The following is a 15,057-nucleotide window of genomic DNA, read 5'->3' on the forward strand; positions in this document are numbered from 1 at the left end:
AGTCTCTAGTATTAGTAGTCTCTAGTATTAGTAGTCTATAATATTAGTAGTCTATAATATTAGTAGTCTCTAGTATTAGTAGTCTCTAATATTAGTAGTCTCTAGTATTAGTAGTCTCTAGTATTAGTAGTCTCTAATATAATTACTATATAGTATTTGTCGTGTTTAATATTAGTAGTCTCTAGTATTAGTAGTCTCTAGTATTAGTAGTTTCTAATATAAATAGTCTTTAGTATTCGTCGTGTTTAATATTAGTAGTCTCTAGTATTAGTAGTCTCTAGTATTAGTAGTCTCTAATATTAATAGTCTCTAGTATTAGTAGTCTCTAGTATTAGTAGTCTCTAATATTAGTAGTCCCCAGTATTAGTAGTCTCTAGTATTAGAAGTCTCTCATATTAGTAGTCTCTAGTATTAGAAGTCTCTCATATTAGTAGTCTCTAGTATTAGTAGTCTCTAATATTAGTAGTCTCTATTATTAGTAGTCTCTATTATTAGTAGTCTCTAATATTAGTTGTCTCTAGTATTAGTAGTCTCTAGTATTAGTAGTCTCTAGTATTAGTAGTCTCTAGTATTAGTAGTCTCTAATATAATTAGTATTTAGTATTCATCGTGTTTAATATTAGTAGTCTCTAGTATTAGTAGTCTATAATATTAGTAGTCTATAATATTAGTAGTCTCTAGTATTAGTAGTCTCTAATATTAGTAGTCTCTAGTATTAGTAGTCTCTAGTATTAGTAGTCTCTAATATAATTAGTATATAGTATTTGTCGTGTTTAATATTAGTAGTCTCTAGTATTAGTAGTCTCTAGTATTAGTAGTCTATAATATTAGTAGTCTATAATATTAGTAGTCTCTAGTATTAGTAGTCTCTAATATTAGTAGTCTCTAGTATTAGTAGTCTCTATTATTAGTAGTCTCTAATATTAGTTGTCTCTAGTATTAGTAGTCTCTAATATAATTAGTATATAGTATTTGTCGTGTTTAATATTAGTAGTCTCTAGTATTAGTAGTCTCTAGTATTAGTAGTCTATAATATTAGTAGTCTATAATATTAGTAGTCTCTAGCATTAGTAGTCTCTAATATTAGTAGTCTCTAGTATTAGTAGTCTCTAGTATTAGTAGTCTCTAATATAATTAGTATATAGTATTTGTCGTGTTTAATATTAGTAGTCTCTAGTATTAGTAGTCTCTAGTATTAGTAGTCTATAATATTAGTAGTCTATAATATTAGTAGTCTCTAGTATTAGTAGTCTCTAATATTAGTAGTCTCTAGTATTAGTAGTCTCTAGTATTAGTAGTCTCTAATATAATTACTATATAGTATTTGTCGTGTTTAATATTAGTAGTCTCTAGTATTAGTAGTCTCTAGTATTAGTAGTTTCTAATATAATTAGTCTTTAGTATTCGTCGTGTTTAATATTAGTAGTCTCTAGTATTAGTAGTCTCTAGTATTAGTAGTCTCTAGTATTAGTAGTCTCTAATATTAATAGTCTCTAGTATTAGTAGTCTCTAGTATTAGTAGTCTCTAATATTAGTAGTCCCCAGTATTAGTAGTCTCTAGTATTAGAAGTCTCTCATATTAGTAGTCTCTAGTATTAGAAGTCTCTCATATTAGTAGTCTCTAGTATTAGTAGTCTCTAATATTAGTAGTCTCTATTATTAGTAGTCTCTATTATTAGTAGTCTCTAATATTAGTTGTCTCTAGTATTAGTAGTCTCTAGTATTAGTAGTCTCTAATATTAGTTGTCTCTAGTATTAGTAGTCTCTAATATAATTAGTATTTAGTATTCGTCGTGTTTAATATTAGTAGTCTCTAGTATTAATAGTCTATAATATTAGTAGTCTATAATATTAGTAGTCTCTAGTATTAGTAGTCTCTAATAATAGTAGTCTCTAGTATTAGTAGTCTCTAGTATTAGTAGTCTCTAATATTAGTAGTCTATAATATTAGTCGTCTCTAGTATTAGTAGTCTCTAATATTAGTAGTCTCTAGTATTAGTAGTCTCTAGTATTAGTAGTCTCTAATATAATTAGTATATAGTATTTGTCGTGTTTAATATTAGTAGTCTCTAGTATTAGTAGTCTATAATATTAGTAGTCTATAATATTAGTAGTCTATAATATTAGTAGTCTCTAGCATTAGTAGTCTCTAGTATTAGTAGTCTCTAGTATTAGTAGTCTATAATATTAGTAGTCTATAATATTTGTCGTCTCTAGTATTAGTAGTCTCTAGTATTAGTAGTCTCTAGTATTAGTAGTCTCTAATATAATTAGTATATAGTATTTGTCGTGTTTAATATTAGTAGTCTCTAGTATTAGTAGTCTCTAGTATTAGTAGTTTCTAATATAATTAGTCTTTAGTATTCGTCGTGTTTAATATTAGTAGTCTCTAGTATTAGTAGTCTCTAGTATTAGTAGTCTCTAATATTAATAGTCTCTAGTATTAGTAGTCTCTAGTATTAGTAGTCTCTAATATTAGTAGTCCCCAGTATTAGTAGTCTCTAGTATTAGAAGTCTCTCATATTAGTAGTCTCTAGTATTAGAAGTCTCTCATATTAGTAGTCTCTAGTATTAGTAGTCTCTAATATTAGTAGTCTCTAGTATTAGTAGTCTCTATTATTAGTAGTCTCTAATATTAGTTGTCTCTAGTATTAGTAGTCTCTAGTATTAGTAGTCTCTAATATTAGTTGTCTCTAGTATTAGTAGTCTCTAATATTAGTAGTCTCTAGTATTAGTAGTCTCTAGTATTAGTAGTCTCTAATATAATTAGTATTTAGTATTCGTCGTGTTTAATATTAGTAGTCTCTAGTATTAGTAGTCTCTAGTATTAGAAGTCTCTCATATTAGTAGTCTCTAGTATTAGAAGTCTCTCATATTAGTAGTCTCTAGTATTAGTAGTCTCTAATATTAGTAGTCTCTATTATTAGTAGTCTCTATTATTAGTAGTCTCTAATATTAGTTGTCTCTAGTATTAGTAGTCTCTAGTATTAGTAGTCTCTAATATTAGTTGTCTCTAGTATTAGTAGTCTCTAATATAATTAGTATTTAGTATTCGTCGTGTTTAATATTAGTAGTCTCTAGTATTAATAGTCTATAATATTAGTAGTCTATAATATTAGTAGTCTCTAGTATTAGTAGTCTCTAATATTAGTAGTCTCTAGTATTAGTAGTCTCTAGTATTAGTAGTCTCTAATATTAGTAGTCTATAATATTAGTCGTCTCTAGTATTAGTAGTCTCTAATATTAGTAGTCTCTAGTATTAGTAGTCTCTAGTATTAGTAGTCTCTAATATAATTAGTATATAGTATTTGTCGTGTTTAATATTAGTAGTCTCTAGTATTAGTAGTCTATAATATTAGTAGTCTATAATATTAGTAGTCTATAATATTAGTAGTCTCTAGCATTAGTAGTCTCTAGTATTAGTAGTCTCTAGTATTAGTAGTCTATAATATTAGTAGTCTATAATATTTGTCGTCTCTAGTATTAGTAGTCTCTAGTATTAGTAGTCTCTAGTATTAGTAGTCTCTAATATAATTAGTATATAGTATTTGTCCTGTTTAATATTAGTAGTCTCTAGTATTAGTAGTCTCTAGTATTAGTAGTTTCTAATATAATTAGTCTTTAGTATTCGTCGTGTTTAATATTAGTAGTCTCTAGTATTAGTAGTCTCTAGTATTAGTAGTCTCTAATATTAATAGTCTCTAGTATTAGTAGTCTCTAGTATTAGTAGTCTCTAATATTAGTAGTCCCCAGTATTAGTAGTCTCTAGTATTAGTAGTCTCTAATATTAGTAGTCCCCAGTATTAGTAGTCTCTAGTATTAGAAGTCTCTCATATTAGTAGTCTCTAGTATTAGAAGTCTCTCATATTAGTAGTCTCTAGTATTAGTAGTCTCTATTATTAGTAGTCTCTAATATTAGTTGTCTCTAGTATTAGTAGTCTCTAGTATTAGTAGTCTCTAATATTAGTTGTCTCTAGTATTAGTAGTCTCTAATATTAGTAGTCTCTAGTATTAGTAGTCTCTAGTATTAGTAGTCTCTAATATAATTAGTATTTAGTATTCGTCGTGTTTAATATTAGTAGTCTCTAGTATTAGTAGTCTCTAATATTAGTAGTCTCTAGTATTAGTAGTCTCTAGTATTAGTAGTCTCTAATATTAGTAGTCTCTAGTATTAGTAGTCTCTAGTATTAGTAGTCTCTAATATTAGTAGTCTCTAATATTAGTAGTCTCTAGTATTAGTAGTCTCTAATATCTCCTATATAAAAAAAAGAGGTGATTGAATAAATTGAATAAATGGTCAGTGTTTACGTATTATGTTGGCAGTTTGTTGGCTTTCATTAGTAACATTACATGTAAAGGATTTTCTTTTAAAACTCTGTGCAGTGTTGATTCTATTTTTAGTAACATGTTCACAATTGCATATTTCGGCCTTTCTTCTATTCCGAGTGACAATATTTTTAGGGCGCCCTCTTTCTAAAAAATTATTTTTACATTTTTTTTCAAATTGGGAGACTAAATTCTCCTGGTTACTCACTGTTCCTGTTACATGCAAACTATTGACCACAGACCTTGGGTGAGAACTTTCAAATATCTGGTTCCTATCAGTGGATTTAGGGCATACATTAGTATTGATGGTAGATCATTCAAGAGAGATCAACACATCCAAAAATTGAATTTCATTATTTGACTTAGTATATTTGACATTACCATGAATTTGATTTAAAAAAAAAACAAAAAAAACCCCATTGTAATCCAAAATCTGGAGGAGAAAGATGTCATCTATGTATCTCCACTACTTCATAACCTTGGTGGGACACATAGACGCCCCTCTCCTCTAGATTGGTCCTATAAATATTCGCATAGGTGGGCGCCATATTGGCTCTGTAGGAAAAATTCATCCACATATGGAAAGTTTTTATTAAAAACCAAATCCAAAAGGAACTTCCCTCTTTTGTCTGAATAATTTGAGTCCTTTGATTTAGTCTGAGCAGCCTGTAGGTCCTGTCTGTGGTCAATCGAGGTATATAGAGAAGTAACATCTAATGAAACCCAGATACACCGACCTCCTCAAGTTTCATTCATTCATTCATTCATTCATTCATTCATTCATTCATTCAGGTATTTCTTCATTCATTCATTTAGGTATTTGTTCATTAATTCATTTATTCATTCAGGTATTTGTTCATTCATTCATTCAGGTATTTGTTCATTCATTCAGGTATTTGTTCATTCATTCATTCAGGTATTTGTTCATTCGTTTATTCGTTCATTCGTTCATTCGTTCATTCATTCAGGTATTTATTCATTCAGGTATTTGTTCATTCATATGTATGTAATATGTTATGTTTGATGCAATAGATTTGTGGGATTACTTAGTGTCTATTCCCTTTTCATTCATTTGTTGCTTTTGTATTAATTTCTACGATATTCTGCATTTGCTGATAATTTGTTATTATTTTTATTTTGTTCATTCATTTGCCCATGTTTTATTGCGGCCTTTCATTCCTTCCCTTGTGCTCGCCCCACTTTTATTTCTTCAATTGACTCATGCCATGAACTATCTGATTAATTTTCACATTGTATTTATTTAGGTGTTTATTCCTTTCATTCATTTGATCATTCACGTTCTGCATTTTTATAAAGATGTGTCTCATTTTTAATGAGCTTCATTCATTCCTTTCTGTCCTCTTCCATGTGTTATAATTCATCCAAGTTTACTGGATACAAGTTATTGGTCCTTTAATTTGATCTTTCCATTTATTTATTGCTAATTGTTTTGTTAATTCATTCATTATTTTGTCCCATTCATAAATACATTCCTGTTTTTCCATTTATTCATTCATTCATTTTCTTTTATAACTGATCGATTTCATAACATGTTGTTTCTCTGTAATCATCTATTGATTTTCTCATTCTTTCGCCTTTATATCCTTCATGTTCTTCACTCATTACTTTTCTTGTTTATTCATTGATTTACTCATTCGTTAACCCATTCATTTATCGCTGCTGTAACAAATTGATTAATGTGCTTGCTCATTGTTATTATCTTTGTTCTCTGTAATTAAGTTGTTTGCTTATGTTTCTAGGTTTTGCTTCATTCATTCATTCGCTCAGATCTATAGTTCATTCCTTCCTTCATTCCTGTTTCAGTTCATTCGCTCAGATCTTTAGATCATTCCTTCCCTTATTCATTCCTGTTTCCGTTCATTCGCTCAGATCTATAGTTCATTCCTTCTCTTATTCTTTCCTGTTTCCATTCATTCGCTCAGATCCTTCCCTTATTCATTCCTGTTTCCGTTCATTCAATCAGATCTATAGTTTATTCCTTCCCTTATTCATTCCTATTTCCGTTCATTGGCTCAGATCTATAGTTCATTCCTTCCTTCATTCCTGTTTCCGTTCATTCGTTCAGATCTATAGTTCATTTCTTCTTTCATTCCTGTTTGTGTTAATTCGCTCAGATCTATAGTTAATTCCTTCCTTCATTCCAGTTTCCGTTCATTCGCTCAGATCTATAGTTAATTCCTTCCTTCATTCCTGCTTCCGTTCATTCGCTCAGATCTATAGTTTATTCCCACCTTCATTCCTGCTTCCGTTCATTCGCTCAGATCTATAGTTCATTCCCACCTTCATTCCTGCTTCCGTTCATTCGCTCAGATCTATAGTTCATTCCCACCTTCATTCCTGCTTCCGTTCATTCACTCAGATCTATAGTTCATTCCCACCTTCATTCCTGTTTCTGTTCATTCGCTCAGATCTATAGTTCATTCCTTCCTTCATTCCTGTTTCCGTTCATTCGCTCAGATCTATAGTTCATTCCTTCCTTCATTCCTGCTTCCGTTCATTCGCTCAGATCTTTAGATCATTCCTTCCTTCATTCCTGTTTCCGTTCATTCGCTCAGATCTATAGTTTATTCCTTTCTTCATTCCTGTTTCCGTTCATTCGCTCAGATCTATAGTTCATTCCCACCTTCATTCCTGCTTCCGTTCATTCGCTCAGATCTATAGTTCATTCCCACCTTCATTCCTGCTTCCGTTCATTCACTCAGATCTATAGTTCATTCCTTCCTTCATTCCTGTTTCCGTTCATTCGCTCAGATCTATAGTTCATTCCTTCCTTCATTCCTGCTTCCGTTCATTCGCTCAGATCTTTAGATCATTCCTTCCTTCATTCCTGTTTCCGTTCATTCGCTCAGATCTATAGTTTATTCCTTTCTTCATTCCTGTTTCCGTTCATTCGCTCAGATCTATAGTTCATTCCCACCTTCATTCCTGCTTCCGTTCATTCGCTCAGATCTATAGTTCATTCCCACCTTCATTCCTGCTTCCGTTCATTCACTCAGATCTATAGTTCATTCCCACCTTCATTCCTGTTTCTGTTCATTCGCTCAGATCTATAGTTCATTCCTTCCTTCATTCCTGTTTCCGTTCATTCGCTCAGATCTATAGTTCATTCCTTCCTTCATTCCTGCTTCCGTTCATTCGCTCAGATCTTTAGATCATTCCTTCCTTCATTCCTGTTTCCGTTCATTCGCTCAGATCTATAGTTCATTCATTCCTGTTTCCATTCATTCGCTCTCCCTCTTCCCTGTCCTTGCCTCCTCCTCTCCTCCGCTCAGGACCTCTGCTGTTTTCCTTTCAATGTAAAAACTAATGAAATCTGGCAAATTTTTAGCGTTATTCACATTTCTAAATAATCTCATTTTGTGGAAGTCTCTCTTGTCATTATTGCGTTGACTATTTCAATTTGCTTTTGTTTTCCGAAATCACCGCTGCGCTCGGCGGCCGCCATCACTTATCATCTCAAATATTAATATAAACCAGAAATATTACCCCCCACAGTCACCCACCTCCACCCACCTATCACACGGTGTAGTCAGAGACGAGCCGCTATAGAGACAGATGTAGCAGAGCCAAACCGGTTCTGTATCTACCTGCAGTCCCATGTAAGTTCAGCGGTGACCAGTCCACCACTGAATACATTATGATATATATAGAAGTCATAATGTCCGTTAAGGATGCATGAAGAGGACTCACAGGCTTGGCCCGTCTTCACATGGTGGGTGTTTGCTGCTTTATGGTAGTTACATGCTGGCGTCTGTGTCTTTATGAGGTTCCAGGACCTGTCATTCATGGGTCACAGTGTTATAGATCCATAGAAAATTCTCCATATACTGAAAAACTGGAGTATTACAGTATATGGTAGAATCAATCAGACCCCCTAGGGTTAAAGTAGCCTAAGGGGCCTAAAAATTAGTAAAAATCACCCCCCCTTTCCCTGATTTAAAAATAAACAGATAAAAAGATAAATCTATAAGGTATTTCCGCTTCCCAAAAGTCCCGATCTATCGAAATATAAAAACAGTTATTCCCTCTATGAGCCTCGTAACGGAAAGTAGCGCCCAATTATTTTACCCGCTTGAATAACTAAATCTGACTTTACTTTTTATTATTACAGATTTCTGGCTTCAAAAAGTTGCAAAAAGGCCATTTGCTACAATGTTTCCCCTAAAACTTTTTAAATGTTTTCATCACCCTAATCCAGAAAAAAAAACAATTGGAGGGAAAGTGGGCGGAGTTAGAATGCTTTCCCAGATTTATCGACAAGGGCGTAAAATGTCACAAAACTTTTCTCAATTCCACTTAAGTAAAAGAGCAGAAAGTGGAGGCGCCTGATGAGGAGGAGAGGAAGGAGCAACAAATGGAAGAAAAGGTTTGGGGTTTAGAATCTCTGCTGAAACCAACCTAAAAAAAAAATTCATAATGAAAAATCCCTCCCCTTTACCCCCCCCCCCCCCTAGAAGAAAGTGGATTAAACAACATTCTGGCTTAGGTAGAAAAATATAGAGCAGAATGGAGCAGCTCAATGCAGAGCACAGCAGTGTGAGGATACGTATAATATACTAAAAAAAAAATATATATATATATATCCATATATCACAGTCCTGCTGCTACTAACATACACAAAGGTCTGATTGGTTGGAAACACCTTAATAATTTGCAGAAGCTACAATCCAATAATGTAAACACCTATTTCACAGTCCTGCTGCTACTAAGAACACACACAATGGTATAATTACGCATCTATCCAGGGGCATTAGGTAACACTGACTGCAGAGAGCACAGAGCACAGCAGTGTAAGGACACAACCCCAGTGTACTTGGAGCAGCTATAATCCTGGAATATAAATCCATATTCCACAGTCCTGCTGCTACTATCAACAAACACAAAGGTCTGATTACACATCTCTCCTGGGACAATACATAACACTGGCTGCAGAGAGCACAGAGCACAGCAGTGTGAGGTCAGATTACACATCTCTCCAGAGACAATACATAACACTGACTGCAGAGAGCACAGAGCACAGCAGTGTGAGGTCTGATTACACATCTCTCCAGGGGCAATACATAACACTGGCTGCAGAGAGCACAGAGCACAGCAGTGTGAGGTCTGATTACACATCTCTCCAGGGACAATACATAACACTGGCTGCAGAGAGCACAGAGCACAGCAGTGTGAGGTCTGATTGCACATCTCTCCAGGGACAATACATAACACTGGCTGCAGAGAGCACAGAGCACAGCAGTGTGAGGTCTGATAACACATCTCTCCAGAGACAATGCATAACACTGGCAGCAGAGAGCACAGAGCACAGCAGTGTGAGGTCTTATTACACATCTCTCCAGAGACAATACATAACACTGGCTGCAGAGAGTACAGGGCACAGCAGTGTGATGTCTGATTACACCTCTCTCCAGGGACAATACATAACACTGGCTGCATAGAGCACAGAGCACAGCAGTGTGAGGTCTGATTACACATCTCTCCAGGGACAATACATAACACTGGCTGCAGAGAGCACCGAGCACAGCAGTGTGAGGTCTGATTACACATCTCTCCAGGGACAATACATAGCACCGGGTGCAGAGAGCACAGAGCACAGCAGTGTGAGGTCTGATTACACATCTCTCCAGGGACAATACATAACACTGGCTGCAGAGAGTAGTGAGCACAGCAGTGTGAGGTCTGATTACACATCTCTCCAGGGACAATACATAACACTGGCTGCAGAGAGTACAGAGCACAGCAGTGTGAGGTCTGATTACACATCTCTCCAGGGACAATACATAACACTGGCTGCAGAGAGCACAGAGCACAGTAGTGTGAGGTCTGATTACACATCTCTCCAGGACAATGCATAACACTGGCTGCAGAGAGCACAGAGCACAGCAGTGTGAGGTCTGATTACACATCTCTCCAGGGATAATACATAACACTGGCTGCAGAGAGTACAGAGCACAGCAGTGTGAGGTCTGATTACACATCTCTCCAGGAACAATACATAACACTGGCTGCAGAGAGCACAGAGCACAGCAGTGTGAGGTATGATTACACATCTCTCCAGGGACAATACATAACACTGGCTGCAGAGAGCACAGAGCACAGCAGTGTGAGGTCTGATTACACATCTCTCCAGGGACAATACATAACACTGGCTGCAGAGAGCACAGAGCACAGCAGTGTGAGGTATGATTACACATCTCTCCAGGGGCAATACATAACACTGGCTGCAGACAGCACAGAGCACAGCAGTGTGAGGTCTGATTACACATCTCTCCATCAGAGCAGATCACTAGCCCCCGGCCTGGACATCCCCTTTGGCTCCAGTACTTCCCCCTGGTGTCCTGTGTGATATTTGCAGCTGCTGATACTCAGGGGTCCCCAGCGCTTAGTAGAGGGGGAGGAATATGGAGTAAATACATAACGGATACGACCGCCGCCTGAAAACTATAATTCCCAAAAATTACAGAGTTCACTGTGTGGATTTCAAGGCTTTTAGAGCGAGTGACTGCAGAGGACGAGGAGATATTGTATATATTGTCCACATCTGCACCGGGTCATAGGGGGCGCCAGGGAAGGAGCGGACAGCATGGGATGCATGATGAGCTGTGTATCTAATCCTATCCTGTGTGATACTGACTGCTGAGCTGTGTATCTAATCCTATCCTGTGTGATACTGCCTGCTGAGCTGTGTATCTAATCCTATCATGTGTGATACTGCCTGCTGAGCTGCGTATCTAATCCTATCATGTATGATACTGCTGAGCTGTGTATCTAATCCTATCATGTGTGATACTACCTGCTGAGCTGTGTATCTAATCCTATCATGTATGATACTGTCTGCTGAGCTGTGTATCTAATCCTATCCTGTGTGATACTGTCTGCTGAGCTGTGTATCTAATCCTATCCTGTGTGATACTGCTGAGCTGTGTATCTAATCCTATCCTGTGTGATACTGCCTGCTGAGCTGTGTATCTAATCCTATCATGTGTGATACTGCCTGCTGAGCTGCGTATCTAATCCTATCATGTATGATACTGCTGAGCTGTGTATCTAATCCTATCATGTGTGATACTACCTGCTGAGCTGTGTATCTAATCCTATCATGTATGATACTGTCTGCTGAGCTGTGTATCTAATCCTATCCTGTGTGATACTGTCTGCTGAGCTGTGTATCTAATCCTATCCTGTGTGATACTGCCTGCTGAGCTGTGTATCTAATCCTATCATGTGTGATACTACCTGCTGAGCTGTGTATCTAATCCTATCCTGTGTGATACTGTCTGCTGATCTGTGTATCTAATCCTATCCTGTGTGATACTGTCTGCTGAGCGATGTATCTAATCCTATCATGTGTGATACTGTCTGCTGAGCTGTGTATCTAATCATATCCTGTGTGATACTGTCTGCTGAGCTGTGTATCTAATCATATCCTGTGTGATACTGTCTGCTGAGCTGTGTATCTAATCATATCCTGTGTGATACTCTCTGCTGAGCTATGTATCTAATCCTATCTTGTGTGATACAGTCTGCTGAGCTGTGTATCTAATCCTATCATGTGTGATACTGTCTACTGAGCTATGTATCTAATCCTATCCTGTGTGATACTGTCTGCTGAGCGATGTATCTAATCCTATCATGTGTGATACTGTCTGCTGAGCTGTGTATCTAATCATATCCTGTGTGATACTGTCTGCTGAGCTGTGTATCTAATCATATCCTGTGTGATACTGTCTGCTGAGCTGTGTATCTAATCATATCCTGTGTGATACTCTCTGCTGAGCTATGTATCTAATCCTATCTTGTGTGATACAGTCTGCTGAGCTGTGTATCTAATCCTATCATGTGTGATACTGTCTACTGAGCTATGTATCTAATCCTCTCCTGTGTGATACTGTCTGCTGAGCTGTGTATCTAATCCTATCCTTTGTGATACTGTCTGCTGAGCTGTGTATCTAATCCTATCCTGTGTGATACTGTCTGCTGAGCTGTGTATCTAATCCTATCCTGTGTGATACTGTCTGCTGAGCTGTGTATCTAATCCTATCCTGTGTGATACTGTCTGCTGAGCTGTGTATCTAATCCTCTCCTGTGTGATACTGTCTGCTGAGCTGTGTATCTAATCCTATCCTGTGTGATACTGTCTGCTGAGCTGTGTATCTAATCCTATCCTGTGTGATACTGTCTGCTGAGCGATGTATCTAATCCTATCATGTGTGATACTGTCTGCTGAGCTGTGTATCTAATCATATCCTGTGTGATACTGTCTGCTGAGCTGTGTATCTAATCATATCCTGTGTGATACTGTCTGCTGAGCTGTGTATCTAATCATATCCTGTGTGATACTCTCTGCTGAGCTATGTATCTAATCCTATCTTGTGTGATACAGTCTGCTGAGCTGTGTATCTAATCCTATCATGTGTGATACTGACTGCTGAGCTGTGTATCTAATCCTCTCCTGTGTGATACTGTCTGCTGAGCTGTGTATCTAATCCTATCCTTTGTGATACTGTCTGCTGAGCTGTGTATCTAATCCTATCCTGTGTGATACTGTCTGCTGAGCTGTGTATCTAATCCTATCCTGTGTGATACTGTCTGCTGAGCTGTGTATCTAATCCTATCCTGTGTGATACTGTCTGCTGAGCTGTGTATCTAATCCTATCCTGTGTGATACTGTCTGCTGAGCTGTGTATCTCAGCCTATCCTGTGTGATACTGTCTGCTGAGCTGTGTATCTCAGCCTACCCTGTGTGATACTGACTGCTGAGCTGTGTATCTAATCCTATCATGTGTGATACTGACTGCTGAGCTGTGTATCTAATCCTATCCTGTGTGATACTGTCTGCTGAGCTGTGTATCTAATCCTATCATGTGTGATACTGATTGCTGAGCTGTGTATCTAATCCTATCCTGTGTAATACTGATTGCTGAGCTGTGTATCTAATCCTATCCTGTGTGATACTGTCTGCTGAGCTGTGTATCTAATCCTATCCTGTGTGATACTGTCTGCTGAGCTGTGTATCTAATCTCATCCTGTGTGATACAGTCTGCTGAGCTGTGTATCTCAGCCTACCCTGTGTGATACTGACTGCTGAGCTGTGTATCTAATCCTATCCTGTGTGATACTGATTGCTGAGCTGTGTATCTAATCCCATCCTGTGTGATACTGACTGCTGAGCTGTGTATCTAATCCTTTCACATCTGCTGTACCTAAGCTTAATACATGTGATATAAAACAATACAATATGAAATGTAATGTATCTTAGCCTATGATGTGAGATACTGCCTGTTGAGCTGATGTTCCCAGCTGTGATACAGTCTTCTAATCGTGTGCCTGTAATCCTTTCACATCTGACATTGTGTATTGTATCTAAGCCTACGATGTTTGATACTGTCAATCCCTAAAGTATCAATATTTATAGAATAAATTGCTACAGAGTACAGAGCGTCTCTTCCTGTCTACGGGCGTCTTCCTCAGGAACAGCGCACCCAGTGGTCAGACTGGGGATTGCAATAATCTTACCCATGATGCTCCAGGATCGTCTTGTGCTTTGTTACATTGTGTTTCCCTCGGTGTATCCGATCTTTCCCCCTCACAGACAGTAATTAGCGACTTCGCTGCAATGAAATTAGATTCCCCCGTAAAACTCTTGTGATGTCACACATAGAAACATTTATAGAGAGTTTTCTCGGGTAAATATAAACTTTATTACAGCCGCAACCTCCAAATATAACGATCCTCTAAGACGCGGAGTCGGGGGCTGGAGGACGGGGCGCAGGTTATGGAGGATTTTATTGGGGGGATAAAATGGTGTAAAATATTTACTGACCCGGCAGGTAATTATAGGGCGAGCGCTGCCTGCGTCCAGGGGGAGGGGCTACCAGAATGTCGCCAACATATATAACGGAAGCTCTCGATACTAAGTACGGGATTCATAGTGACATCTTAAAGGTGCACATAATTAAAGGGGTTGTCTTGTTGATGATTTCTAATAGAAACAGCGCCACACTTGTCTACGGGTTATATGTGGTACTGCAGCTAATTCCTATTCACTGTAATGGAGCTGCAGTATTGCACACAATCCATAGACATCCATACTTTTCTAACTTTGGACAACCCCTTTAATACAGAGTACATGGCTGATGTTTATTAATCGAGTATTTGAAGTCTTTTTTTCCAAAAATAGCGCCTCTCCTGTCTGCAGGTTGTGTGTGGTACTGCAGTTTACACGTCTTACACTTTAAGGTGCAGTAACAGAAACTACCTGTGGACGGGTATGGGGGCGCTCATGTAAAAGAAACAGGCATAGCTTTCCTTAATCTTAGAAAACCTCTTCAAGGTGGGGCAGATGAGGGTCTGCAGGTCAAGAAGCAAAGTCTCAGATCAATATTTAATAAAAATATATCTGTAATTCTCCAAAAATAGCGCCACATCCGTCTACAGGAGGAAACTGGTACTGCAGTTCAGTACTTTTCAATGAGGTTTAGATGCAGTACCAGATACAACCAGGAGACAGGTGGGGCGCTGTGTTTGGAAGAAAGCCATGCTGATTGGTCGGTAAAAGGTGTCACAACCACACCCCCGTCCTCATTGTATATTGATGATCTACACATATTGAAAAAACGGTTTATTGAAGGCCATTTACTTCTGTTAATTTGATATAATCTGCATCACATTAAGATACAAACCTCAGCATCAGACTGTATCACACATAAT

Source organism: Engystomops pustulosus, chromosome 2, assembly GCF_040894005.1.
Source record: "Engystomops pustulosus chromosome 2, aEngPut4.maternal, whole genome shotgun sequence".
NCBI classification, from domain to species: Eukaryota; Metazoa; Chordata; class Amphibia; order Anura; family Leptodactylidae; genus Engystomops; species Engystomops pustulosus.